This window comes from Camelus dromedarius, chromosome 9 (genome assembly GCF_036321535.1).
Source record: "Camelus dromedarius isolate mCamDro1 chromosome 9, mCamDro1.pat, whole genome shotgun sequence".
Lineage (NCBI taxonomy): Eukaryota > Metazoa > Chordata > Mammalia > Artiodactyla > Camelidae > Camelus > Camelus dromedarius.
In genome coordinates, this window is record NC_087444.1 from 16,797,294 (window position 1) to 16,823,934 (window position 26,641).

Sequence of the window (26,641 nt, forward strand, 5' to 3'; positions counted from 1 at the left end):
GAGCAGAGTTCTTGACATTCATATCCTGAGGTCTAGGATTATACTTAAAGGTAAAGACTGGTACCCACTAGGGCCTGGAGATTCTAAAAGTGGGAGGCCCACAGCAGTCGCCTACCCCGCAGAGCTTGAAAAGACTTGATACAGCATGACTGGGAAGAAGATGGGGGCAGCTGTACCATCCCTGAGGGCTGCAGTCACCCCAGCAGGCCCTGTAGCTCCACGTGGGGATGCACAGAAGTCAGCTCGAGGGCAGGAGCCAAAGCTTTGCCCAGGTCACTGCTGAGTTAAGAGTTGGCTACCTAAGCCAGAGACTGGAGTCTTTGGGAGCCTCTACCACTAGTGAGGCCACAGGGAGATGCTGCTGGGGAGGATGGGTGTAGGAGGAAAGGATGGTCCTCAGTGATGGAGAAGGGCTAGGGTGAAATCTCCAGCATCTACCAGAACCAGGGAGAACCAGGAAGGGACAGAGAACACGAAACACGTCCTCTGTCGGCGTAAGTCATATTGAGAGGCCTCTTACTTCCCATCCCTCCTCCCAGCCACAAACAGATGCTACGGCCTCAAAAAGGAGGGGGAGTGCTGCCTTCAAGCCCGTCCCCACTTCCCCTCCACTGCCCGGCTTTAGCTTGTGCTGGAGGGGAGAGAAGAGAAGAGCTTTGATTCAAGTCTGCAATGAAAGTTTTAAAAATGTAAAAGATTGAGTCTTAATTACCGGAACAAGAGCGTTGTAGTAACAGAAAGTGGCTGGAAAGTCATGGAAGCAGACCAAGACATCGTTAAGGGAGCTGCTCCCCAGCAGGAAAGAGAGATCTGGTGCGGTAGAGCCAGGGGCAGTTACTGGAAGAAATAAAACTGTTTTGTGTTTATTCTCCATAAGTTGAGACTCTCCAGTAAATCATGCCCAATTACATGCACATAGGAAGGAACTGGAACTTGGAGACCCGTGTCCCTGTGGTCCGAGCACCCTGAGGAAGGATAATGACGGGCACAGAACAGATCCTTCTCTCTCCCTTTCAGGGGCTGCCTTGGCTCCCAGGGTAGAGACCTTAAGTGATGGAGGGGAACTCTGTCCTCAAGCTTTTAATGAGGCACTTGGAAAGAGGAACACGATGGTTTCTTCTTACAGGAATCTTCAAGGCAATGCACATGCAGGCAGCTGGAAGAGATGGTGCAATTGCTTACTTCTGGTGCATTCCAGGAAGCACTCCCCCTGCTAACATCCAGTGATCCCCGCCTGGGATGGCCAACAACCACGGAGGTCTCTTAGTTTCCAGGCTGAGCAAGGCAGGAGAGGACCAAGTCAGGGGACACTACAAGCCTTGGGACACAAAGGCAGCATATCCAGAGGGTCAGGAGGCTCCATCCCCTAGTGGAAAGTGAGAGGAGATGAAGTTTATAAAGAGCGGGGGTGGGACTTGATTCGTGGAACAGGATGTTCCCTTGGCTAATTTCCATCTAGGGGAGATGGAGGAACCTGGTTGAATGCCTGTACTGTATCAGGCACCATGTTCATCCTCATCTTGTCTAATCCTCCCACAACCCTGTAAGGAAGGCCTTCTCCCCATTTTACAGCTGAGGAAACTGAGTCAGAGTGGTGGCCTAAGGTCACATATTGCCAGGATTCAAACTTCAGGTCTGTCTGTATAGCACACGTGAAGGTTTGCTGCTTTCATTGCCCCTTCAATAAAGGGCTTGCTGCCCTGCTGCCAAGAGTGTTGGTTCTACTTTCCTCCAGCAGTTAGTTCCATCAGGGACCCATCAGCATTTGAGCTACAGTCATGCTCTTCCCAAGGGTGGCCCCAGCCAATGAATGAGCAAGATGGTGATACATGGGCCCAGCACTCCTCTACCAACAGGGAACTCCTCTAACAAGCAATTTTGCCCCAGGTGCCCCCCTGGACTGGCCGAGGCTTTGTCAGGTCTGCTTCTCAGGCTGAGACCTCCTCCTGGCCAGTCCGGCTTCCTGCCTGTTCCTTTCACAGGTCTTACTCCCCTTTTGTACCCTTACCTCCATTTTAGTATCTGGTTCCCAGAGAACCCAGCTGAAGCTCTCAAGAGTCTAACTCCAAAGCTCCTGCTCATTCTGACACTTCATCCTCACTGTAACATTGCTGCAGCCTAGAGAATGACTTCCTTTTGGTAGCTGTGGCTTCACCCCTCCCAGAGGGAAGCTACTAAGGTTTAAGGATTAGCGGAGTTCCCGAACACTTAGCTTTCCTTGACTGTTAGGTGGTCAGTGCTCCATATGCCTGTCAGTATCTACAGATTTTGAACTCCCAGTCTATCCCTTCCCACCCGCCTCCCCCTTGGCAACCACAAGTTTGTATTCTATGTCTATGAGTCTGTTTCTGTAAAACAGAAAACTGTTAAACCCCTAGAAGTTGGGCGGAGGGTGGGAAGAGATAGACTGGGATTTCAAAATTGTTGAATAGATAAACAAGATTATACTGTATAGCACAGGGAAATATACACAAGATCTTATGGTAGCTCACAGAGAAAAAAATGTGACAATGAATATATATATGTTCCTGTATAACTGAAAAATCATGCTCTACGCTGGTATTTGACACAACATTGTAAAGTGATTATAAATCAATAAAAAATGTTAAAAAATAAAATAAAATAAAATAAAAAATAAACTCCTAGAAGGTAACATAGGAGAAAACCTAGATGACCTTGGATATGGTAATGACTTTTTAGATACAACATGAAAGGCATGATCCATGAAAGAAATAAGTTCTAAGCTGAACTTCAATCAAATTAAAAATGTCTGCTCCATGAAAGACAACGTTAAGAGAATGAGAAGGCAAGTCACAGCCTAGAAGAAAATATTTGCAAAAAAAAAAATAAAGAACTGTTCCAAAAGTACAAAGAACTCTTAAAACTCAATAAGAAAACAATTCAGTTACAAAATGGGCCAAAGACCTGAACAAATATTCTACAAAGAAGATATACAGATGGCATATGTAAAGATGCTCCACATCATATGTCATCAGGATAATGCAAATTAAAACAACAATGAGGTACCACTGACACACTTAGAATGGCCAAAATCCAAAACACTGACAACACCAAATGCTAACAAGGATGTGGGACAACAAGAACTCTCATTCATTGCTGGTGACAATGCAAAATGGTACAGCCACTTTGGAAGATGATTCAGCAGTTTCTTATGAAACTAAAAATATTCTTACCATACAATTCAGCAATCATGACCCTTGGTATTTACTCAGAAGAGTTAAGAACTTACGTCCACACAAACACCTGTAGATTAGAGCAGCAGTCTAGAGGCCACATATTGGATGATTCAATTTATATTAAATGTTCATAATAGGCAAATTCACAGAGACAGAAAGTAGATTGGTGTTTGCCAGAGGCTGGGAGGAGGGAGAAATAGGGAGTGACTGTTTAATGGATACAGGGTTTCTTTTGGGGTGAGGAAAATATTCTGGAACTAGATAGTGGTGATAATTGCATAACTTTGTAAATATACTAAAAACCACTGAAATGTGTACTTTTAAAGAGTAAGGTTTATGGAATGTGAATTGTATCTCAAAAAAAAAAAACCCATAAAACTAGAAAACTTCTAAAAGAAAACATAGAAAAAAGCTTTTGTGATCTTGGGTTAGGCAAATATTTTTTAGATAAAGCACCAAAAGCATAATCCATTAAAGGAAAAAAATTGATAAATTGGGCTTCATCAAAATTTAAATTTTTCATTTATGTAAGAAACTGCTAAGAGAATAAAGTAACAAGCCACATACTTGGAGAAACTCTTTGTAGAACATGTATCTGATACAGGACTCATGTCCAGAATATGTAACAAACTCTAGAAACTCAACAACAAGAATGCAAACAACCAATTTGCTTCTTATTATTTTTTATTGAAGTATAGTCGATTTACAATGTTAGTTTCAGATATAAAACAAAGCGATTCAGTATACATACATATATACTTTTTTTTTTCAGTTTCTTTACCATTACATTCCATTACAAGAAATTGAATATAGTTCCCCATGCTATACAGTAAATCCTGGTTGTTATCTATTTTATATATAGTAGTGTATATCTGTTAATCCCAAACTTCTAAATCTATTCCTTCCCTTCCCTCCCCACCAGTAACCATAGTTTGTTTTCTATGTCAGTGACTATTTCTGAACAACTACTTTTTAAAATGGGCTGAAGATTTGGACACTTCAACAACAACAAAAAATAGGCAGATGGAAAATAAGCATACTAAAAGATGCTCAACATAATTAGTCATTAGGGAAATGCAAATTTAAAACCTTAATGAGATACCATGATGTATCTATTGGAATGGCTAAAATTAAAAAGATGGTCATATAAGTGTTAGCAAGGATGCAGAACTGAAACTTTCAAGGTTCAACCATTTTGGAAAACTGTCTGGCCGTTGTTTTTTTGTTTTTTTGTTTTTTTGTTTTTTCAATTTAAACATATTACTACCACCCTCCAAGATACTTACTAAAAAGGAAAGATGGAACAAGCCCATAAAACACTGGTATAAAAATGTTCATAGCAACTTTGTTTTTAATAAGCCCAAACTGGAAACAACTCACATGCCCACCAGCAGCAGACTGGAGAAGCACATGGTGGTCTAGTCATACAATGAAGTATTACTTGGCAATGAAAAGGAATGAACCATTGATACACACAGCAATATGGATGAATCTCAAAATACTTATGCTAAGTGAAAAGAGCTAGACAAAAAGGAACATATGTTGTATGATTTCATTTATATAAAATTTTAGAAAATGCAAACCAACCTCTAGTGACAGAAAGCAGATCAGTGGTTGCCAGAAGCAAGGAGGGGAGGAGGCGAGAAAAGATGGAAAAGAGAGGCACAAAGGGACACAAAGAAACGTCCAGTGACAGATATATTCCATCTTGATTGTGACAATGGTTTCATAGGTATGTTGAAAACTTACAAAATTGTGAACTTTAAATATGTGCAATTATTATATGTTGATTCTGACTCAGTAAAGCTAGAGAAAGAGAGAAAGGGAACATTCATGAGTGAAGATATAACTTATTATACAATATCCTACGTAGTGGAAAAAGTCCCACTTAGATTCTGCCCCCAAGACTTAAAGTGTTTCAGGATAGAATGATCCAGAAGGCCCAGAAGACTGGCCCTTCCCTAGATCCATCAGACAATTTTTTCCTTTATTAGAACACCCTTCCCTCACCTTACTACCTGTTGAATGTCAACACAGCTTTCAAGCCCAGCCCAAATCTAATCTACCCCTTGAAGCTTTCCTTGTCTTCTCCTGGCAGAGTTTGTGACTCAGTCTGTGCTCTTAGTACCTGAGAAGCCCTTAATCTATCCCCGTGGCATTCTAGGATGTAATATTTGTGGTTTCAGCTGTTCTCCCCAAATCCTAAAGGTCCACCATTTGCACTGATTTGTCATATTACTGAGACACAAATTTGATCCCAGCCAGCTGCAAGGTCCCTACAGCGAAGGAGGAGCTGAGATGATGAGTGAGCCAAGCCCTCACCCACCTTCATACCTTCATAGTCCAACCCCACTTGGTTGGCCTCTACTTGTTATAAAAGCTTTTTTCTTTCTTTATGAAGAATGGACTGCCTGAAAAAAAGCTATCAGCTTATGATGGAAATGATGAGTGAGTGAAGCAGTCCAAGAAAGGGATGGTTCTTAGCCAGAAAATAGCTTTATAAATTACTTTAATCTTTTATTAAGAATCTGGAAGCATCACTTAAAAACCTAGTTGTACTTTACAGCATTTTATGGGGAGAAGTTATACACTACAGTGGCATTAACAGGATTGGAAATCTGAGATGGCTTTGGGCCTTGCCCCTCAATAATGTCAAAAGCTCCCAGCAGCTCTAGTGAGTACTCATCACATTGCATTATAATTATGTGTTTCGCTACCTCCCTTCTAGTCTAAGAAGTGCAGTAGTTTAGACTCTAGAGCTGGATTGTCTGGGCTCCAATCTCAGTTCCTTTCATAGCTGGGTGACCTTGAACAGGTTGCTCAACCTCTGTGCGCCTCGATTTTTTCGTCTTTAAAATGGCAAGTAAAATCGTCTGCCTGAAAGAGCTGCTTTCAATGATTCAACACGGCAATACATGAAAGAGGTTAAATCAGTGTCTGACCCATCAAAAAGTGCTCGATCAACGCTAGTAATTAGCTTGAGAGTTTCCTCTGGGGCAGAGTTTATGTATTAGGGACTTTTTCAAAATTTTCTAGTTCTCCAGTGGCTCATACAGTTCTTGGCACATGGAGTGTGCTCAGCAGGAGTTAAGAGAATGCATGAATGACTCAGTAAGTGGATGAATTTTGGCTCTGCCGCTTTGTTCCCTAAGCCAAAATTCTTTCTGGTATAATGGGGGCATTTCAGCTTGGCTTACCTGGTATGCAGACAGCATTACTCTGGTCAGCATCCCCACCACCGTCATGTTCACCGGTGTTCTCAGTTTGTAACTATGGACACTCATGGTACCATGACCGGGAAGGAGCAGGGGAGCAGACAGGATGGTGGAGGATCATAGCTAGCCAGTCTTCCCCATTTGGCCATCATGGTAGAAGGATGAGGCTAGAATCCAGACAAAAGTCAACAGAGAGCAGAGTTGCCTTGAGAGTCAGCTAACACCTTTGTACCCCTCTAGAGTTTATTCTCAACCCAGCACCCAGAGTGATCCTATTGAAACCCAAATTGAATCATGTCACTCCCCTGTACAAAACCCTCCAACACCTCCTCATCTTATTGGGAACAAAGCCCCAAACTCTCACAGAGACCTACAAGGCCCCACACACTCCAACCTGTGCTGTCTGTCTCTTGCCCACCGCATCTCCTACCTTGCTCCTCTCTGCATGCTCCACTCCAGCCTTTCTGTGGATACTGGCCTCTGACACCTCCTCAAACACACCCAAAAGACCTCTGCTTGCAGTCTTTGCACTCTCTGTTCCCTCTCCTGGTATGCTTTTACAGGCAATTCATGGTTCACTCCATCACTTCATTTAGACTTCGGCTCAAATGTCACCTCATCCTGTCCACCCACTTAACACTCCATGAGAGCAAGGACTTCATCTGTTTGATGCCTTGTTCCATTCCCAAAATGTCCAGGACCTAGCACATAGTACTCTATAAATACTTACTTACTACAAGGTGAATAAAACCCCAGGAACCTACCTGCTGTCTGCATTTGTTTTCCTCCCAGGGCCCGGTCCTCCCCAAGTGGAGACCTCTCCCCACTAGTGAGTTGTCTGTGTCCAAAGATGGTTCCTGTAACCCCGGCAGAATAAGCTGGATAAAAAGGATGTATTCCTGGAACAAGATGGAGCTGCTGATTGTTGGGGAGACTCGGGGGCCCCTGGTTTGACAAGATAATGTGCATTTGCTCGTGTTTTCAACAAAAGGTGTAAAGTGTAAGGTGTTAAAGAGACAGAAATGCCGATTACTGTGACCCATTGAACAACTAAAGTAATGAAGAGGGACACAGACTGAGAAGAAAAAGAGAAGGGAAAACCCTGCATCACTGGTGATGCTCTCCCTGGGGCAGGACTCAAGAATACGCATTTTTAAAAGCCCCCTGAGTGATTCATAAGTAAGGACCAGTTTAAGACAGGTCCACAGAAAGGCATTTGAAGATTTAGAAAGTATAAGGCACACATTACAGTGGGAAAGGGATGGGCTATCACAGCCGAACAGACGTGGGTTCAAATCCTGCCATCACTGCTTGTTATCTGTGTCACTCTCTGCTATTATTTAACCTCTCAGATCCTGAGGTTCCATTTCAAGTTAGAGTTGATAATTATATCTAACCTATTGGGCTGTCATGGTGATTAAATCACAACACATGTAATGTGCCTGGAACATAGCAGATACTTAATAGCTGGTATTTTATTGCCCTTCTTTTTATGGCCTCTGTTTTCTGAGTGCTCCCTACAACCTATCTACAATGTCCTGTGGCAAACTGAAATTCTTACCCATCCTCTCTGTGGTCTCACAGAGGTGAAAACATATATTCAGAAGGGCCAGTTCTTAGTGCATATAGTAAAATCTCAACCTTCACCATCCCTAGAATTCCTCTTCCCTTCTCTAGACTAGATCAGGGTGCATATTTTTGCTGGTAATGACCCATTAATCATTAATAATAAAGCCTTATATTTTTAGTCTTACCAAGGCCTTCACGTATATTTCAGTACAAAAGCTTGAGACACGTGGAACAGACCCCAGGATCACTCACTCACAGACGTCAGGTGAGTGGCCTGAGTACCTGGCCAGAATGTGGGTGTGCTGGGACTCAGAACTTGCCAACGCTGTGCACTCTCAATTAGGCAGGCTTCACCGTCATCAGGACCTCGGGACTGGCCTTCAAGGGCAAAGAGGGAAAAGAGGCAGGGAGTATCTATCTCCGGTTGCTTCCTGCCCCTCCCCTCTGGAGTAATGGTTGGAGAATTCTGCACAGACTGCAAGGACAGTCTTGAAGAGCCTCTCCCATCCAAATGAGAGGTTGGCTGCCACATAGTGTCTCAGTCCTTCTATTCTACTCGAGGCTGCCAGCCTTCGGCAACTCCACACCCCCACCTGCTGGACGCTGCCTTGCATAGATCCTGACCATCCACCACCCAAGTAGGACTACTGTTCCCTGTGAGTCCCCTACACCACTCACCCTGGCCCCAGGGCTGCTTTAAGGGCCACAGAACAGGCTGGAGCGGAGAAAAGCACTCCTATTTCTTTCTCAGTCTTACTGTAAATCTTAATCTATGACACTGGGTGAACTCTTGGCTCTCTCAAAACTTCAGTTTCTCCCAAGTTGTAAAACAGAGGAAGCTTCAGCCCTGACCCTCCTTGCCCTCCTAGGGTGAAATGGAATAGAATAATAAGACACCCACTCTGCCAGATGGAAAGAATTGGGGCTTTGGAGAGGAAACTGCTATAAATTTCAGAACGAAGGGGATAAAAGCAGCAGCGTTCCCAGTAAACAAATGAAGAAACTAAGTCCCAGAGAACCCAAGTGAGCAGCTGCAGGGAACAGACTTTATTTATTCACTCATTTATTCAGTTACTCACTCAGACATATTAATTGAGCCCCTACTATGTGCCTGGTATTGTAAGACAGGGATGAAAACTCGGTCACTGTACTTTAAGACCCTTTGTTGTGCCACTTTTTCCTCTCCACCTTCCTGTCGCTGTTTTCCGCCTGAATATTTTCCCCTGTGCTCTTGGTAACCCTTGTTCCACTGAAAACAAATCCTACATCCACTGCACCCTCCCAGAACTTTCACTCTATCCTCCCCCTCACCGTATCTAAACCCTGGCCTTACCCCAAGGACACTGCTCCCCTTGCAGCCCTCTTGCATGGAGGCAGCTCTCCCTCCCACACGAGTTCCATTTTCCAGCCAAGCAGAGTGCACTCGGGGTCAGCAGTCTCCCAGCTTCCCCTGCCAGTTTCACACTCTGACTTTTCCACCCTTGTTTAAAGCCCTCCGCAAACTGAATGGCTCGTTGCCCTCTACTTCTTCTGTTGCTGTCACTGACCCTGGCCCATACGAGCCAAGGACTCTGTCCACTTAACCCCTACACGTGAACTCCCACCATGGTCCTGAGACAAATCGCTGAGGCCAATGCATCCAGCACTCTTACCTCCCCCAGCTTTATCCTGATGACTTCAAATAACCTTTTATGCTGCTTTCAGCCATGCTTTTGAAGGCCACAGTTGGGCCATTATATAGCATGGCTCCACCTCTCAGAAACTAAACTTCAGCATCCCACTTGGACCACAATCCCTCCCGCTCCCTTCTGTTCCTCCCACTTCCCCACTCCTTGACCTCACTGAGTTCCAGCACTTTAACCTTTTGCTTTCCTCACAGTTTATCTTCCCTCCTCCTTCAGCCCCCGGGCTCAGCCTTTGGAAACCCAAGCTAGATCTCTGGTCAACAACCCGAATGACTTCTCGTCAGCCTCGTCAACACCCTTTGCTGCCTTTTCTTTCCACTCCCAAGCCCTAGAAAGTCCTGACCCTGAGTCCTACAACTGTCTGCTCTGCCCAAAAGCCTGGACTTCTGGGTCCTTGTGGAGAAAACTATATAATATGGTACAGGTTGGTCTTCTGAAAGTGTCTTCAAGGGCTTTTATAAATCGGTCTCACTCTCCCCAAGCTCTCAACAGGTAGCCTAGCCTCCTACTTCACTGAGAACATCAAAGCCAAGGACTCTCTCAGCATCTAGCCTCCTTCTCTCATAAGTGCATTCTGACTGCCCACCACATATCCTTTCTGTGGTTTCCAGGCTCAAAGGATGCTCCTCTCCTTGTTTAGAGTCAGCCTTTCCTTATCTTTCATGTCCTCCCCATCTCTGAAATTTTTATTCCCTTCTTTTTTCAGTGTATCAGCCAGAGTTCACTCAGGAGACAGAAAACACACTCTAGTTTGAACAGAGGGATTTTAATGTAAAGAATGATTAACCATAACAGGAGATTACCTTCTAAAGAGAAAGAAAGAACTCAATGAGATTCACAAACCTTTTATAGGGAGCAGCCTATACCTCTAGATCTGAGATGGAAGCTGATCTGGAAGAAGCCCTGCCCCCTCAGCTGATATCTAACCTGTGGTGGTAAAGGGGAAGACTTGACCCACTGGATGGCAGAGATGTTGTGCCAACAGAAGTCACCAAGAAGCTACCCTCTTGGGTACCTGAGAAAGCCATCTACATGGAGGGTCTGTGCTGTAGAGTTTGCAAGACCACCACACACTGCCCAGGAAGCCATCTGGGGTGCCAAAGGACATCCTTGAGGAGGTGTTGCCCTGCACAGCTTGCTAGGAAAATACCTGTAAGGATGACGAATTAGAAAGCCACCCTCTGCTCCCCAATGTTCATAGCAGCACTGTTTACAATAGCCAAGACACGGAAGCAACCTAAATGTCCATAGACAGATGATTGGGTAAAGAAGCTCTGGTATACACACACACACACACACACACACACACACACACACAATGAAATACTACTCAGTCATAAAAAAGGATAAAATAATGCCATTTGCAGCAATATGGATGGACCTAGAGATTATCATACTAAGTGAAGTCAGTCAGACAGAGAAAGACAAATATCATACAATATCACTTTATATGTGGAATGTAAACAAAAAAAGATACACATTCTATTTGCAAACCAAAAACAGACTCATGGACATAGAAAACAAAATATGGTTACCAAAGGCTGAAAGCTTTCTCTCCCAAGATCAACAACAAGGCAAGAAGATCTGCTCTTACCACTTCTATTCAACATTGTAATAGAGTTCCTAGCACAACAATAAGGGAGGTGGGGAGAGAGAAGGAAGGGACAGAGATAGAGAGAGAACACATACCGTTTGCAAAGGAGGAAATAAAATTTTCTGTATTTACATATGACATGATTGTGTATATAGAAATTCCGAAGGACTCTACCCCCCCAAATGTGAAAATAAGTGAATTGAACTCATTGCCCTCTTGCACTCCAATCCTCAGCCGTACAAAGCAAATGCCCAAGGTAGCTACTCCCTGTGGACAGGACACAAGGGCAAATATCAAAAATCAATTGTTTTTCTCTAGAATATAAAAAAAATTTTTTTAAGTTTGACTTTTATACCATTTAAAGTAGCACCAGAAAAAAAAAAACTGTATAGCACAGGGAACTATATTCAATAGCTTGTGGTAACCTATAATGAAAAAGAATATGAAAAAAAATATGTATGTATATATACGACTGAAACATTGTACTGTACATTGGAAATTGACACAACATTGCAAACTGACTATACTTCAATTAAAAAGAATGCAAATAAAATATTATCAGGCATTCTAATTTTGATATAGACGGACTAACAAGGACAACATTTACTCTCTCACCTGAAACAACTAAAACACTAGACAAAATATATGAAACAAGAGTCCTCAGACACTAGGCATCAGGCAGTGATCCGTAAGAGAGAATACACAAACAAGATGAGCCCTGTGACTTCCTCAGTCAGTGACAGGAGTGGGTTTCCAGGCTTCAGACTAGAAAGGGGATGCCAGACATAGCCCAAAATTCTCCCTCAGCTTAGGAGGTCAAACTGGGAATCTGAGGAGGTCAAGGGCAGCTATTTACAAGGATGAACATCAGAGATGAGGGAGCTGCCCTGAGAGAGAGCCCTCAGAGATCGGTAGAGGGTCTCCCTCAAGCCTGGGGCCGAATGCTGCCTTTTCTACTATATTCTTTATATAAGTTGATACACTGTGTCTGACACACAGTAAACACTGTATGTATGTATGTGTGTGTGTATATATATTTTTATATAAATAAAATGAATGAAAGATGGAATCACTAACAGTCAAAAACTTCTTCAATTCTTCCTCTCCTGTATTAATTAAACACATGACCAACATGTTGTGTCTAGCCCTGCCTCCCCCTCCTTTTGTGAAGCTAGAAAGATATAATCTTCTTCTAGGCCAGCTTTGTAACACTAAACAAATTCTCACCCCTCTCAGGGCCTTGGAGACAAATATTAGGGGGGAAGGTATAGCTCAGTGGTAGAGTGCATGTCTGGCATAAGCAAGATGCTGGGTTCAATCTCCAGTACCTCCATTAAACAATCAATCAATCTAATTCCCCCTCCACCGAAAAAATTTTTAAAAGACAACAAAACATATCAAAAAAATTAATAAAATTTTGAAGAAAAGAAAAAAAGACATGGGTTTGGAATCAGCTAGAAGCAGATTCAAATTTCTACATACTGTTGCATTGTTACATCTTTAGCACGTTCTTTCTATTCTTTGAATTTCACTTTCCTTATCTATGAAGTAGAAAGATGAATGTCTACATTTTAAGGTTGTTCTGAGTATTAAATGAAATGGAAAGTTACCACTGCCTGGCAGGTAGGAAGTGTCATTAAGTGTTAGTTCATCCTCTTACCCCTTTCTTCTCCCCACTGCCTCTTCTCCCACCCCAGAAGGAGAGGGAGGGAGAATGGAGTTGGTACCCATGTCTGAATGGCACGTCCTCAGACTGACAGGCTTTATTTCAAGAAAAGGCAAGATGCTCTCCCCCTCCCCGCCCCTCACATGCCACGGTCACCACCAGAACTGCCTGCAGTTGGTATTCCAGCCAGCTGCAGAGGTGCTGTTATCCGATAATGCATCTGTCTGGGAAACTAGAAAAGGAAAACTGTGTTTAGAAAGTATGTATTTCCCCTCCCCAGGTAAGCAGGAGAAATAATGCAATTCAAATTGGAATGGCCATGAGATAAAACTCCTGCCCACCAGGTGTTTATCCTAGTTCATAAAAACAACTACTTTTAAGGTAATGGAAAAAAAAAAAAAACAAAACTCCCCGTTGGGGAAGGAAATGGAACCACATGTTTCTGAAACAGTTTGAGAGAAAACAGCAAAGTCAATGAGCGGACAGCAAACGCATATCAAGCAGGGTCGTCCCAGGCTGCCATGCTCACAAGCACTCCCCACAGGCAAGGCTCCAAGAGAGGCTGGACCCCTTGAAATCAGACCCCCCCATTAGGAAAGCACGTGGACCTTCTGACAGGTCCCTAGGGCTAAGTGGGATGGGGGAAGTCTCCCCTTTTTTCTGTATCCACACCTGAAGAATTTAACCTCATTTCTGTTTCTTTAATGCTGCCCTACCAACTCTGTCTCTTAGGACACTGTCTTCCCATTCCCTCCTTTCTCTGCTGTCCCTGAAGATAAGCACACAGGTTTTTACGGTTGGAAGAGTTTGCTGCTAATCACTAGGAAAAAACAAGACAGGGAGAAACACAACCAACAAAGATGCAGGCATGATTTATTTACCTAAGGAGCCCCTATATGTAAGGGGACCAAATGTCCCTGCTTGCACAGGACAGTCCTGGCTTCTACCTATTGTCCTGATGTAATTATTAATAGCATCCCTTTTACTCTCAAAATTATCCATGTTTGGCCATAAAGTATAATAAATTATTCTATTTATATGGCACATATAAATATTAATTTATTTAACCCTGAAAGCAATTCTATGAGGTAAGAGACCTTTTTAAAATAATGACGTCAAGGCACAGAGAGGTTAAGTAGCTTGCCCAAGGTCACACAGATGGTCAGTGTCTGAGCGAGGATTTGAACTGAGGCAGTCTGGCTTCAATGTCCTTGTTCTTACAAAGCTTAGGAAATCACTTGCTCTTTCACTTAATAAATTGTTCATGCCTACTATGTGCAGACACTATGCTACAAACTACACATGCAACCAAGAACCAGGCAGAGTCCCTGCCCTCAAGGAGCTTTTAGTCCAGGGGAGACACAGATACAAGGAAAAGGACAGGGTGTACAGGGTGCATTGAGAATAAATAGAATGGAGGTGGGGAGGTAAGGAGCATCTAATATGGCCCTAAAAGATCACAGAAAGCTTCCTGGAGGAAGTGACATCTGAGGAGAGTCCTAAAGAAAGAGTAGTAGCTGGACTGGAAGAACCAAGAGAAAGCAGTGCAGGCAGAACAGCACATCAAAGGGTCCTCTGGTCAGGGGATCATAATGAATTAAGGGAATTCAAGTAGATCAGTAAGCTCTAGTGTTGCCTGGGGCCAAGGTAGTAACAATAGTTGGAACTGGAAACATAAGCCGAGGCCGGACCAAGAAGAGATATTACGGATATGCTTATGTTTACACTTTATCCTGAAGTTAATGGGAAACCCATGACTTCATAGGAACTTAAGCAGACAAGTGACCTGACCAAATTTTAATTTTAGAAAAATCACTGTGGTTGCCATGCAGAAACAAATTGAAGACGGAAGAGCTGGGACACATACAGGAAACCCAGAATCCATAGGAAAGGGGACGGTGGCTTGAACAAAGGTAGTGATAGGAAATGTGCACAGACTGGGTGGATTGGGGAAGTAGAAACGGACTTGGTGATTGGCAGGATGTAGTGAGTGGCAGAGGGAGGGGAAGGAGGGTCATGGATGCCATGGAGATGTCCTTTCCCATCGGAGTCTGGAGCTCAGGTCATGGATTTATTTGAGAGTCATCTGAGTAGAGGTGGTCACTGAGTCATCAGATTAGGTGGCTCACCCAGGGGAACGTGTAAAGTGGGAAGAGAAAGAAATGGCCACAAGAAGAATGGGAAGGAGAGGCAGGAGACCAGCAAAGAGAGGATGGTGTCATCATAGCCATCAAGAGACAGAGAAGGCAAAGGAGAACAGTGTCTAAGGCTGTGGGGGCACCAGTTATGACCCAGACATGTCCACATGGATTAGCAACAAGATGGTCATTGGAAATCTTAGGAGAGCAGGTGCACAGTGCAGGCAGGAGTGAGACTACAAAGGGAGGAGGAGAGGATGGAAGGTGAGGACGGGTCTCAGAAAGCTTGGCATGGAGGGAGGGGAGGGAGTGAAGGGAGGTGGAAGTGGGGCCAGGTCCTTGAACGGACACCCAGCTCTCTGCTTTCTTGCTGTGTCCTCTCCCCACCTAATCCCGCCCACCAGTTCTACTGAAAAATACTACTGGAGAACAGATGGCAGTAATAGAAACAGTGAAGAAATATCACTAAGTTCATATTGCCATTTCCCTCGTTTATAGCATGAGTCACCTAGAAAAGCCCCTCGTGGGCTTTATTCCCAATGGCATCTTTTGCTAGGCGGGCAGCCATCAGGGCAGAACTAGCATCCATCTCCTTAGCATCCAACCAGGGACCATCTGTCTCAGAGGGATTATGTGTATTCCTGAGAACCACCCAAATGGGTCAGTGGACCCCTCTGGACATTTCCTCAATTCCAAGATCATTCATTTGAGTAACCACCAGGTCCCAGGCACTGTTCTAGGCATTGAGGATTGAAAGGTGAGTAAATCATGGTCCTGAGGGATCATCCTAAGGGGATTTTTCAGGAAGGGCGTGTAAAGTCTCGGGGCTTTCCAGGCACCTCCAAGGTTTCCCCTAGGAGAGTTAACAGACAGTTAAAATAGTCCAAAGAGGGTAATGTCCCCCAACAGAGTCCAGGATTATTATCACAGTTGGACACTAAGAGAAATGATTTCTAGAGCACTTTTATATATAATGTGCTTTCAACCATTCATTCATTCAATAAACACTTATAGAGCACCTACTGTGTGCCGGGTACTGTGTTATGATACGGAAGATAAGAATCATAAGCAAAATAGAAATGATCTCTCTGTCCTCATGGAGGATACAAAAGACATATAAAAAGTCACATTAATCAAAACAACTGCACAAATGTATAATTACAAATCCTGACAGATGCTACAAAGGCAAAATACTGGAACCTACTCACTCTGCTGGGCTAAGGTAGCTTTCCTGAGAAAGTGACATTGAGATGAGGTCTGAAGGTTGCATAGGCTTTAGGTAGAGGGGAGGAAGAAATTCCAAGAAAATAGAATAACATTAGCAAAGACCCTGAGGAACAGGAAAGCAACCAATGTTGGGGGGAAAAACTTATTCTGACACTTGTTAAAATGGTAAGGAAGACGTTCCTCAGGACTACTGCAATAATGTTAAGACTATGGCAATAGGAGAGAGAGATCAGATTCAACTCCAAATCCAAATAGATGAATGGGGATTTTATAGCCAACAAGCAGAGTGAGGGACTCAGTGGATGGAAAATTACTAAGAGGAGACATCAAGGATGGGGGATTCTTGGGAGGGTGGGTAAGAGCTCAGTGGTAGAACACGTACTTAGCATGCATGAGGTCCAGGGTTCATGCACAGTACCTCCATTAAAAAACAAATAAATAAATAAACAAATAAACTGAATTACCTCCCCCACCCCCAAATAAAAAAACAAAGGATGGAGGATTCTTGCTAAACCAACATAACAGGATTCTTGCTGAAGGCAGGCCAAGGACTTAGATATCAAGGAGGAATGAAGAACTTCATCAGATATGATGGGTGGGGACAGATTTAGCAGGATTCTTACTAAAACTGGGCTATGAGGGTCCAGAGAGGAGAGTGAGGGGTGGAGGGGCCAATGCCAAGACCTAAACTAAAGCCTGACTAAAGTTTGGTCAAGGAGAGAGTCTTTGTCCTCACGTGTCCGAGGCAGAGACAGCAACAGGCAGAGAGGCACTAAATGATTCTGGAGAAAGAAGCAGGAGCCAAGTCACGAGGGCTTTGTGAATCGGGTTATCCTAAGAGCATTGAAAAGTTCTAATTGGGAGGAAGGGGTTGCGACATGATCAGGTTGTGTCTTCTTAAGATCCACGCAGCCTGCTGGGTGGAGATCGGACAGGATGGGGCTAGAATGAAGGCTAGAAGACCACTTAGAAGGCTGCTGCTGCCCTGGAGAGATAAGGTAGTGGACAGACCAAGGTGGTGATGGAGGTAGGAATAGAAGTAAATGGAGCCATCACAGACATAAAACAAATTTATGGTTACATTGTGGGGGGATAAATTAGGAGTACGGGATGGGCAGATACAAACTACTATGTACAGAATAGATAAACGAGGTGTTCCTGTATAGCATAGGAAACTATAATCAGTGGGGAAAAGCAAAAAAAAAAAAAAAGTAAATGGAGTCGAGGTATTCAGCAGGTAAAATGAACAGGACTCGGTGATAGATTGGTGGTCGGGAGAAAAAGGGATCAATAAGTCTCCCTTAACTACAACCTGGTGAAACACACGAGTATTTTCTCAATTTTATGGATAAGGGATTTGAAATTCAAGATAGGTAAGGGACATGCCCAGGTCACACAGCTGGTAGGTGTGGCTCTCTTTTCAGGATGCAACACAGGAGTCAAACAGTTGTTCCTCATAGAAGATTCCATGCCCTTTTGTGCCTCTGAAAGCTACGCCTAGTCAATACCTGGAGCCCTGCAGCTCACCCATACCATTCCCTGTTCGCCTTTGCCTACACGACAGGAAAATGGAAAATATTATCATAGAAGCTGTTGCATTTTATGTTGGTGACCTCCATGGGCAGTACAAACAGATTCCTCTGTTGGAGAAATTATCTTCATGGGCTTATCTGGCACTGAAAAGTGAGGGCCCCCTGAGTAGAACTGAGATGAGAAAGGTTTGGTCATAAGGAATTAAATCACTTTACATGACAAAGGGGGATTTTGGAGCAGGAACCATGGCCATCATTATAACTTCAGTTACAAACCTAGCACACAGGGACCCATATATTTTTGCTGAAACTCTGGAGGCGGGCCCCAGCAATCTGTGATTGAACAAGACCTTCAGGTGATTCCAATACACCCTCAAATCCGAGAACTTCTAATCTTTACAAACCTTATTTTAACACCGCCCATGCCATGCCAGGCCCCCAAATCCTCAGTGAACAGCTGCTACACACAATAGTCTTTTTGTTAGTAGCGCTTTGGGCAACAAAGGACGAAGACCAGCCGTCCCAGAGTGGTGACCAGCAGCAAGGAAAGTCTAAGCCAAGGCAGAGTTGGGGCAAGGTTTAGAGAAGGGCTGGGAAACAAGCTGCTGGAAAACAAGCCACTGGACAACAAGCAACTAGAAAACAAGCCGCACCTATATTTCCATGCACTTAAAATATTGTATTCACACTTACTTGCTTAATATGCACATGCTTGCTTTGTTTTAACGTTTTACACAGTAGATGACCTATAACACGTATTATGCTAAAGAAAATGTGAAAGGAGAAATCCTGAGATTGACCATAAGGGCACGAAGGAGGGCAGATATTTCCTTAGGGTGAAACAATGGACAGTCCTGGAAAGCCAGATCATCCATTAACAGAACTTTGTTCTGGCATGAAAGCATGAGGTTTAACCCAGGGGAAATACTTGCTATCTCGAGATGTCCCAGAGGCAGTAACAGGATGGACTTAGAAATTCTGCATACCCTGAGGAGGGCAATTGTTCCTGGATGGGATAGGCCTGAAATTAATCAGTTAACCAGCAAGCAGAACTTAGTGCTTATCTCATGAAATATCTAAAGCCCCACCGCTTTGATCGCATTTTTTTCTGAGTTGTATACTCCTAATAAATATGATGTCGACCAGGCTTTTGGCCCTCTAGATCCACAAGATCTTGAGTCCCCAGGTCCCATCTTTGCTCTTTACTTTGTCTCTTTGTCTCTTAAGTCATGCGTTGCCTGTCCTCAGACACGGTCCCGAGCTGTGCTGGACGCAGCAGAGAAGCAGCTGCAGCTCAAGCTGAGCCAAGAGCAAATGTGAGACCAACCCTCAAAAGTGTAGTAAACACTTAGTGTTTGCTTCCCAAACATCCATCCCCATATTTTTTTTGTAATGAATGAATGAATGAATTTTTATTTGAAGTTATAGTTTTCCCCACACTTAATCCATAGCTCTAGACAGAGCTCATGACCTAGACCTAGCCAATCAAAGCAGCACATCCTCTTGGCCACAATGATTGGGTTCAGGTTTGAACATGTGGTCCAAGCAAAGCCAAGAAGTCAGGGTGGGATTTTTTGCAGGCTTCTGGGAAAGAGGGAGGTGCTCTTTCCTATTGAATATGACTGGATATGAAGCCAGAGCTCCTATGTTTATTGACAGATGAGGAAGAAAGCATGTCTGAAAACAGAACTTACTCGACAAAAGTAGAATTGAGAAATCTGGTCCACGTAACATTTCTGGAGAAGCCAGATCAAGCCTCACCTGAAGTCAGTCTACTCCTGGCCTTTTTTATCGCTTAAGCCAATAAAAACTAGCTTTGGCTAGTTTGGGTGGAGTTTTCTGTCCCTCACAGCTGGAGGAGTCCTGATTATGATGTAATACAATGGATGGAGCTATTTTATTTGGAAAGTGTGGCTACAGAAAGCAGGAGAACTTGGGTCAACCAGTTATACAAATCTACTTCCCCTCCAGACTGTGAGCACTCTGAGGTCTGGAACTGTGTGTTATTTCTTGTGGTAGTGATAATAGACATTCAGTGATTATTTTAGGAATAAGGACAGAGGGGTCAAGATGAAGTCAGGGTGGCAGAAAGAAAAGGGGAAGAGAAATGTACAGATTCCTCCCAATGGAGCAGGAGCCCTGAGTCTCCTGGTCACTTTGTTCAGGACAGACTAGACCCTGCTGGGGCCCAGCAGGAACCGTGAAGCAGGACATGAGGGCATAGAGGCTTTTAGCACCAGGCTTCTCCAAAGGGCCACTTACCAAGAAATTGCCTAGAAGTGATGGTGTAGCCATAATCGGGTCATTTCTTGCCCTACAAATATTTCCCCCTTTTGTGAGTAACAAGGACCCATTCAGCCAACTGTGCAGTGTCTCAGCTGAAATAACAGACCAGGGGAAATGTGTCATTGCTTTTCATCAGATTGAAACCGTACTGAAGCTCTGTCTCTGGCCATAGCACAGAAATTATTTACCACTTAATATCAGGCCATGTGTGGGGAAGAAGAAGGAATAAAAGCAGAAGACCAGCCTTCCAGTCAGCTTCAGCCCTTTTGGCAAGGCTACTTGGCCCAGAGCTTTGTCTGAAGACCTAGCAGAGACAGAAGAGGATTTGGCTCCAAACATTTGGGGAAGAAGGCACCTGGGGCAGAGGAGAAACAGGAAGAGAGATAAAAGGGGAGGGTTTGAAGAGAGGGAAAGAGTCAACATTTAGAGTGGAGGGTATAGCTCAGGGGTAAAATGCCTGCTTAGTGTGCACCAGGTCCTGGGTTCAATCCCCAGTCCCTCTATTAAAATAAAATTAAATAAATAAATAAACCTAATTACCTCCTTTCCCAAAAAAAGAGTTAACCTTTAATGAAATAAATCAACTTACAAATAGAAAACAGTAGCCAACTGGTATCTCCCGTCCCCACCCCACACTCCCCCCAACCCCCTCACTCCCCCACCACGTCCATCTATATCAACACTTGGAAGTAACAAACAGAACATCAACCAGCTCCCCAATTCATCATCTGGTACATGTTTTTCAATTATAATTGAATAATTTCAAAGATTAGAATGAAAATGAAAACTTGAGGCTCATCCAAAAGCACACAGTGTATTCTTCCAGAGACCTGTGACTAATCTGCATTGTGGGGGTGAGGGGAGGAGTTTAAAATGACTCAAATCCTTGGGAACTTTGCTGGGTGACTTGGGGAACTCCATGATTTTCTCATCTACTTCCAGGAATTTTCAATCTGGGCTAGACTGTGCCCCATTTACCTTTCCTTTTTGCTACTCAGGGAGCTTTGTGTACCTCATCCTGGCCCACCACCTTCAGGGGAGCATGTGAGCTCCACACAGGAGGAGGGAGGCAGGAAGCACGGTCCTCTGGATGCTGTCCCCAAGGCCCCTATCAGCAATACTGTTGGCAGTTCCCAGAGTGCTGCCCCGTCATGCATTTCCCCAAGCAAACTCTCCCAGGATCTAATGGATGTCAGCCTGGGCTTTTTCATTGCCACCCTACCTCAGGAGATCCTATCTTTGGATCGGGAGATCCAAAAAACCACATGGCCCTAGTCCTCGGGAAGGGCTGCCAGGCAGTGGCTGTCATGGAAAAAACAGTGAATCACCCAGTCCTGGGCCAGTCCCATCTCTACCACCCACAGCTCCATGAGGCAACGGTGGAGTGGAAACAGCATGGGACTGGAGTCAGGAGGACCTAGCGCTTTGATCTCAGGCAAGTTCTCCGTTATCCCTTGTTTAAACTACCTAAATCTCAGTGCTCTCATCTGTCAAATGGAGATTATCGTAACTATTTTCAAGAGTCCCTGAGAGGATTAAAAGAAATACTGTGCCTGGTGTGAAGTAGCCACGAAATAACGGGTTGATGTTATTATCAGCGTTGTTATTATGTGACGTTTGGCGAGACACTTAACCTCTCTGAATTTGCTTTCTTATGTCAAAAAACAGAAGTAATAATAATGATCTCTTAGGCTGATCACAAGAATTATATGTGTAAAGGATTATATGGATTATACGTGTGAGGATTACAAAGATTATGCATGTAATATACGTAAAGCACCTGGCACGGTGCCTGAGACACAGTAGACACTCAATGTTAGATTTCTTTCCCTTCCCTTCCCAGCCTCCCTCTACAAAATCCAGGATGAGAGTTGCCATGGTCAAGCTGGCCCCAACACTTAGCTAATAAAACAGCAGCATCTGCCCCTGAAGGTGGTTTTTCGGAACTGCTGGTCCTTGGAGCCTCCTACCTGCCGCGCTTTCAGCCCACACCCTTAAAAGGAAAAACTGTCGGTAGAGAGGCCTCCGCCGAGCGCGCTGGGGCCAAGGGGGAAGCTGGCAGCTGCAGGACTCATGGCTCAGCACTAGGGGGAGCAATAAGATCGAGAACACAGCGAGAGCCACGCCCAGAAATCTCAACACCCCCTGCTCTCCAGTCGCCCAGGTTGAGACGATCCAAGCTGGAAGAGAACCTTAGGGACTACTCAGAAAGGGTTTTGTGGGAACAGTTAATGAGAGAAAATGCCGGGAGCCCTGGAGAGAACGCCATCCCTCCTACTTCAGCCCAGTCCCAGCCCAGGGAGCTGTCTCTGGCTTCCAGATGGCAACTTCCGCATCCCCTCCGGGAAGAGCCAGGAGGAGGCTTGAGAACAAGAGGTAGGGGAGACAAGCCAGGTCACTTTTCTTGGTCACTCCAACTTTGACATCCAGCTCCCCCAGCATCTTGCTAAGTCCCAGGGGGTCACAGCTAGAAGGAGTGTTAGAGAGCCCCAGATCTTCAACCCCCAGATGGTTAGCCAGAGGGCTGGGACTCGGAGAGGAGAAAGAGTTTGAGCAAGATCTCCCAGGTAGTTACCATCATCTCTTACAGAGTTTACCAAATACTTTCATGTCCAGAATCTCATTTGCATATTCACACCATCTGGTGTTGTACGCAGGAACTGTTATTCCATTTTACAAATGAGGAAACTGAGGTTCAGGTACGTGTACATAGCTCTCCTCTCCCCTACTAAGTTTTCAACGCCACCTTGCTATTCCCTCCTCTCTTCCTTTCCCTAGGAAGATTGCTACTCAGCTCCAAATATTCCATAAATCAAAGTTTAAAATATTTGTTGCACTCCCCATCTTCCTAACCCATCTAGTATGATGGAGAGATAGAGCGCAGTAATTATGATTGGGCACTTTGGAATCAGATCTGAGTAAATAAACAGTCCATGTTCCTCACTTAGGAATTCCATGACTATGGACTTCTTTATAGCCTCACTTTCCTCATCTGTAAAACGGGAATATTCACATCTATCTCATGGAATTCTTTTAAGGGTTGAATGAGATGCACTGTAAAGCAATTTCATACTGCTTGGCATATAGGGAAGGCTTGAAAAATGTTTCTAACATACGTAATTATCATACAATTAGATAACTGAAATGATCTTTAGGAATTAGTTCACTACTTTCATGCCATTACCTAGGAAGTTGGGAGTTGAGTGAGGATGTTACTTTGCTAAGTAGTTTTCCACGCTGGTTTGAATGGTTCCCACATCTACCCTCCAAAATTCGTGTCCACCTCGACCTCAGAATGCAAACCTGTTTGGAAATAGGATCTTTGCAGATGTAATGAATTAAAATGAGGTCATACCATGCATAGAATACAGACTTGTGGTTGCTGGTGGGAGAGGGTGGAAAGGGATACACTGGGAGTTCGAGATTTGCAGATACTGACTGGTATGTATAAAATAGATAAACAAGTTTATACTGTATAGCACAGGGAAATATATTCAATAACTTGTAGTAGCTCACGGTAGAAAAGAATATGAAAATGAGTATATGTATATTCATATATGACTGAAGAATTGTGCTGTACACCAGAAATTGACACAACATTGTAAACTGACTATAACTCATTAAAAAAAAGATGAATAGATTTGTTAAAAAAAAAATGAGGTCATACCAGATTAGGGTGAGTTCTAGACCTAGTAAGACGTATGCTTATAAGAAGAGGAGAGGCCTTAGAGGGATAGGTATGGTCACAGAGGGAAGAAGGCCATGTGAAGACAGAGGCAGAGGCTGGGGTGATGCGGCTACAACCCAAGGAATGCAAGGATCGCTGGGAACCCCCATCAGCTAGGAGAGCGGTATGGACTGGATCCTCTCACCAAGGCACTGACCTTGTCAACACCTTTCAGACTTCTGGCCTCCTGACAGAGAGAATGCATTTCTGTTGTCTTAAGCCACCGAGTTTGTGGTTAATTGGTTACAGCTGCCCTAGGAAGCTATTACAGCTTGTGACAGACGGAGGACTCCCTCACAACCAGGACTTCCGACAGAACTCCTGGATTTTGTTACTCCCAGTCTAGCCTTCTTTTACTCCATCATCACCTCCCCAGCAATGAACATTTCTGGTACACCCACCTAGGAAGTTTACCTATTTTGAGAAAAATTAACACACTCTATAATCTTTAGCACTTCTTACTAAGTTGTTACCTGACACACAGTAGGCATTTAATAAATACTTACTGGTGAGTTGATAAAATAATAGATGTAACGATGGTATGTTGTGTTATACCAATTTAAGATATTATTACAAACCCACTTTCTACCTCTGTGTACACCTTTGGCCCAGGCTCTAAATTTATGTACACATCTTATATATTTGAAGAATGACAGAACTTCTGGTTCACAAGCCCTGCAGGGGTGACGAATTAAAAGGAAAGCAATCTGAATACCCTCAGGACTCTGACGCCGACTAGGCTGGGATGATCTTTCTTGCCAGGTCCTCCCACACTCACTCAGGAATGAACAAGTGAGAGGTCAGGGAGTCACGGGAGCTGCTGGTCCCCATAAAACAAGTAGGCACCCAGTCAGCCTGGGAGTAGAACGGGTGTTGGTGGGTTAACCAAGGGAAGGAGGGAGGAGCTGATTCACTGGGACAACTCTGAGAGTGACTCAGAAGGCAGCAGAAAATAGCCTGTTCTCCCACATCTGCCTCATTGCCCGACAATGAGGCACTTCCTCATTGCACACCCATAGGCAGGGCAAAAGAGAGGAGGAGGAAATGGGATTTTTCAAATTCATGGGCCCAGTCCAGCACCTAAACTCTGTTTTTAACCATTTCAGACATTTTGTTTCAGGTCAAGTCAGTATTTGTTGGGTGCCTACTGTGTGCCTGGCCCTTCATCTTGCTTTTCAGATCGTCAGGCTCCTGAATACAGGGAATAATGTCTTTCTGTAGTTCTGTTTTTCCTACTTTGTTAACTTTAAAAGCACTTGGGCTGCTGTTGAGCACCTCAGAATGGTATTGCTATCTTTCATAGAAAGAGATGACCCTCTCCAGTCAATAGGAGGAGGCATGGAGCTTTTTTCTGGCTCTGATGCTGGTTTTACAGTCATCCAGGTCCACCCTCTGGACCAATCCTCCTTATGAGAGACAGCATGTGATGAGTAGAATGTAGCACAGGTTTGGGCAGAATATAGCACATCTTTGTTGGAAGTTCTATATTTACCATTTACCAGCTCTATGGCTTTACCTGATTTCTCTGAGTCTCTCTCTTCTCATCTGTAAAATGAGCACAAGGATGTCTATCTTACATGTTAGGGAAGATTTTTCATATAGTGAAGATTAAGATATCATTATATGAAAGTACCTGGCACAGTGATGACATTAATACTGGTTTATTTCCTTCAAACTTCCCTATGATTGCACAGACCGATCACATCCCCTCACCAGACTGTAAACTGCATGAGGACAGGGCTGCACCTGTCTTGAGACAGTCTGCCTAGGTGAGTACTAGGACCCTAATACTGTCTTGCTTAATAAAAATTGTCAAGATTAGAAATAATGTATTAAGCTTAATAATGTAAATTATATTTATTTGTAAGTATGTATTATATTGTATTTAAAAATAATGTGGTTATTATTCTTTTAACCAACTGAGTTAATCTGTGAACTGGAAAAGGAATCCAGAAATATTGACCTCAGAAAGGGATGCATCTTCACCTCTTTGTGGGTTATTTGGTCCTGAAAGGACCGCTATCAAGATCTACATTCCTGTGTTCATAAGGGATAGACATTCCTTGCATCTTCTACCGTCCTTTGTTCCAGCTTCACTGAAAATGCCATAGCCCACAGAATAATGGGGCCAAAGACACAAAAAAAGTCCCTTCATTTGGAAAATACAATGTAGAAAACCTTGACATACAAATTTTATTCATTTGACTTCTACCTGGAAGGCAGGTCGGGCTGGGTTTGTGCTCTCCCCGGTGCTACCCAGTGTCCTAGCCCCAGGGGCTCCAGGCGGGGTGGGGTGGGGGTGCAAATTCTCCAGGTTTTTCATCTTTGCGTCCTTGCTTCTAGCGCAAGCTGTTTCGAAGAAAAGAGACAGCAGGCAAGCGTTACCAGGTTTTCAAGAACTATTTTTAAAGCAGACACGAAAGAGCATTTCATTTATTACCATCTCGGATGAAAAGAAACGTTAATGTGCCCTATCAATCGGGGCACCTGGAGCCCGCCATTCCTAAGCTTCCCGTACCATGAGGGTAAACATGAAGCACTAGCCACCGTCCCGTCCAGAAATCGCACAGAAGGTGGGAAGTTCCAAAAGCCGGGCCAGGAGGGGCGCGAGCCCACCCCGGAGCCCGAGCCGGAGGCCGGCGCTTCCTCCCGGAAGTGACGTGAGCTCAATCCCAGCTTGGCTCTCCCCAAACAAAAGGGATCTTGGGGCCCCGGGAGGAGCCTAAATGACATTGGAGGAGCCCCTCCCCCAGCCGGCTTGGATTGGTGCCGGGGCTGGAGAGGCGAGGAGGTGATTGGCTCTGC

At 44.1% G+C, this 26,641-nt stretch overlaps 1 long non-coding RNA gene across 4 annotated transcripts; it reads right to left on the minus strand.

The window, feature by feature from the left end:
* Positions 1 to 826: 826 nt before the first annotated feature.
* On the minus strand, positions 827 to 26,517 carry LOC105102034 (uncharacterized). Of its 4 annotated transcripts, none has more exons than XR_010382225.1 (4): positions 26,277 to 26,517; positions 26,049 to 26,185; positions 6,395 to 6,579; positions 827 to 1,156 (listed from the first exon to the last, which is right to left on the minus strand). It is a non-coding gene; the product is annotated as an uncharacterized LOC105102034 (long non-coding RNA). The 4 variants fall into 4 exon arrangements; XR_004138767.2 differs by having other exon boundaries at positions 827 to 1,366; XR_010382227.1 differs by having other exon boundaries at positions 830 to 1,156; positions 26,355 to 26,517.
* Positions 26,518 to 26,641: the final 124 nt, after the last annotated feature.